Source organism: Haliotis rubra, unplaced genomic scaffold (genome assembly GCF_003918875.1).
Source record: "Haliotis rubra isolate DU_JTF1 unplaced genomic scaffold, ASM391887v1 Scf65, whole genome shotgun sequence".
Lineage (NCBI taxonomy): Eukaryota > Metazoa > Mollusca > Gastropoda > Lepetellida > Haliotidae > Haliotis > Haliotis rubra.
In genome coordinates, this window is record NW_025767357.1 from 1,963,379 (window position 1) to 1,967,445 (window position 4,067).

A 4,067-nucleotide genomic window follows, 5' to 3' on the forward strand; every position below is an offset into this window, starting at 1 on the left:
CACAGAAGCGCGTACTCTAGGTATAAAGACTGGGCGACACGTGACTGTACGGCGGCAACGATACTATGAGAGAGAGAGAGAGAGAGAGAGAGAGAGAGAGAGAGAGAGAGAGAGAGAGAGAGAGAGAGAGAGAGAGAGAGAGAGAGAGAGAGAGAGAGAGAGAGAGAGAGAGAGAGAGAGAGAGAGAGAGAGAGAGAGAGAGGGAGGGGGGGGGTTAAAGTAAGGACAGAAAGAAGACATGTTAAAACAGCCAACCGTATTTGTCAAAACATTTCCATTATCTTCACCAAATATATACTTTTCAACATGATAATGGAGCTTTATAATTTTTAGGAGATAAAGCTTTATCCATTTTCTGAATGAATCGCCATAATTGAATGATTCTCGTGCTTTATCGATAAAATCACATTCAATGGTATCAAACGTTTTCTCAAAGTCAACAGAGACTGATAGACCGTGTACATGTATCTTATTAACTTCACAATGATTCATTAAATCGTAAAGTAGTCTGGTATTTTTAGAAATCCAGTTTGAGTTTCACTTATACTATCTGGTAAAACTTGCTTTATTCGACTGGCGATTACTCCTGATGCTATCTTATAGTCAACATTGAGAAGTGTTATAGGGCGCCAATTTTTCAGGTATCGACGATCGCGACTGTCTTTTGGTATACAAGTAATAATGCCTTGTCTTTGAAATGTCGAAAATGTTTCGTGCTCGTAGGCATAACGGATTGATCGTATCAAAGGTGATTTTATATCTTTCAAAAGAATTTGTAAAATTCTACAGTGAATCCATCAGAGCCTGGACTATTTTCATTCTCCATGTTTTATAAAACAGTAGAGCATTCTCCAGGATTTATATTGCCTTCACCAAGCTCTCTTTGAACATCTGACAACACGTCTTTGAAAATATTTAGGTTATCGGTCCAGTTCGGATCATGATTTGAACAATATTACGGTTTATAGATTTTTTCTCATTCTTTTAGACCTCTAATTTTCATCTTCAACAATTCGAAAAAGGATTGATCATTTATAGTATCTTTTACATCTTCCAAATTTGATGAATCACCAGTTTCGTAGCATTCATCAACCGTTTGCACAATGACATCTTTAACATCTTTTACGCGCTGAGTATAACGTAGGAGCGAAGAATTTAATTTTCAATAGCCTGGAACTCGTTCCACTGGTTTCAAGGATAGCTCTAATGAAATATAAGAGTGGTCAGATTTATAGGTTATTCCTATAGAACGCCTTTTAACTATCGACAAAAGGTCTTCTGATATAAGGGAGTAATCTAGTCTACTTCGTTTATTAAGGTATTTTTGTCTCCAGGTGAACTGTATTTTATCAGGGTTAAAGAATCGCCATGGATCGACGAGTTCTAATTTCTCTTACATTTCTTTATGGCATTATTGCCTTATAAATTGTTTTTATGTTCATAATTGAATGTATCAAGGGTATAGTCTTGGATCCTGTACCAATCCCCAGCAAGAATTGGGCTTCCTGGGAGTTGAACTAATTCTGATACGAAATTCTTTGTGAAGAAGTCGGGTGTGTCGGGATTCGGACCGTAAAGATTCACGATAGACAGATGCAACTTTCTATATTGATATCCAAGATAATGAAACGACCATATTTATCGCTTATGATTTCATGAAGATGATGCTTAAAGTTGTTTTTGATTAATATCATAACGCCCGGACTATGACTTGTACCATGAGAAAACTATGCGCGAAATCTGCCGCCATGGTTTGTTCATTGTTAGAAGTATAATTGACGATTTTTTAATTTTAAGGAAACAAGTCTCTTCTCTTCACCACATCTGATTGGAGACCCCAAGCATTCATTGAAATAATTGTAAAGTCAGCCATTTAAAATATACTCAGATGTTGAAATTGTAAAGGGCTTATTTGGAAAGGTAATGTAAATGCGTGGTGGATGGTGAATGTTCAATGTCTCATTCAAGAAATGGGTAAAAGTAAGTACAGTGTAGCTGCTGCAATGATAGTTTGAGAGGGTGAAAATTAAAAATATTAGTATACCTTTTACAGTATAAATATACACCGACAGTGTCTTTTTTCAAGTCAAGAAAAGTCCTTTAATCTTTAAAGGGAGAGAACTTGTACAGATGAAGACTGGCATCACGACATTCGTGACCCACTCGTGTTATTCCGGGACAAGCGGAGGTTACGGAAAGGGCCGAGTGGTGACGAATGGCATCACGAATCTAAATTCTGCTCTGAAACGTTCATAGCATATCAAATTGGGAAATATAATAATCCTTTTAAGAACAGAATAAGTCAATCAGTTTCGAACCATTTAAGCAAAATACACGTGTATGTGATGTCTTGAATAGCGTCGTTGTAATATTTGGTGTCTTATGTGGTAGATACTTCACAACGATGGAGAGTACTGTTACCGAAAATATCAGTACAGCATAGTACAACACTTTACAATCATGTAGATCTCACAGTTACACAGACATGTTTCACAGTTAACGGTTAAGGGTAGCATCAATGTCGTCATGGGGATAGAGCTTGAATTTCTTCCCTTGTTTGTTTTGGCCATAGACACGACCGTTGAAATACCATGCGTTATCAATAAGTTGATGTGCGTTGAGCCGGTTGATCAGCAACACATTTGCTTTTGTGACATCGTCAGGCAGAGGGAGTGGGCGATTTTCTTGGAGTTGTTTTCTGACTCTCATTACTCGCATCTTCACCCCGATAAATACAGGCTTTAGCTACACTTGGCAATTACAAGAATCCATTGGCTGGTAAATAATGTTAAAACTGTACTCGTTGATCAGTTTCTACAAACTTGGAGAGAAAGTAAATCACAATCATCGAAAGGCCTATATTACAATATGTTTAAGGATAAGCTTTATATTGAAACTTATTTGTTGCAACTTCCTCTAGATTTACGTATTTATACTACAAAACTTAGAACTTGTAACCACAGACTCCCTATTGAAACTGGTAGATGGCATAAAATTGATAAAGAAAATAGATTGTGTACATCATGCAAGAGTAAAATTGGGGATGAATTTCACTTTATGTTTGAATGCAAAGAGTTAAACGAATTACGAAACAAATATCTCCCTCCATATTATTGTAAACATCCCACTGTGGATAAATATATTTCACTTATGTCTATCACATACAAACCAATACTTGTTAAACTTTCTCGTTTTGTGAAATGGGGCTTCATAGGAAGCGGAGCTATAGAATTTAGATGCGAAAACGTTCTGAGACTTGTCGCCGCACGGAGAACACAGAGCTGACCCTTTACCTCACGAGAGATGTCGTAAACATTTTCTGGGGAAGTGTTAATTAAGTCACTTTTTTCACAAAAACTTCTATTTGGACGTGTTGCAGATGTTGTGAACTTATATCTAGACAGTGAGTGAGTGAGTTTAGTTTTACGCCGCACTCAGCAATATTCCAGCTATATGGTGGCGGTCTGTAAATAATCGAGTCAACATGTGTCAACCAAGTCAGCGAGCCTGACCACCCGATCCCGTTAGTCGCCTCTTACGACAAGCATCGGTTACTGAAGATCAATATTCTAACCCTGACCTTCACAGGAAAACTTTCAGTTGTTCATCTTCTTTCTGGAGTTATTTGGAGGTTTTCTGAGAGCCCGATGCAAACACCTCTCACATGTCGCCAACGAAGGGAGGTATGAGAGTAGAGATATAAACAGCATATTACCTGATCAAGAACCATGAGATGGAAACGTGTAAAATACATCACATTTCGTCACTCCTAGGGCATGTTATAGTCTCTTATACATCGCTGAGCGATTTGTCAATTAAACGTTTACTCTCTATATCATTATGTTTCACACTTCTGACTCTTCATCACTAACAGTTCCCATGATGAAATCACCATGGCAACGTCAACACCTGTGTAGTGCAAAACAACAGCAACTCAAGGATTGTGAAAACAATATTGATTTTGATACTTTTATTCCGATTAGTGTCGAATATCCACTTAAACAGTGAAACATGAAAATATTCGATAATATTTTAAACAAGACAGCTTTCGAAAACACTGACAGGGA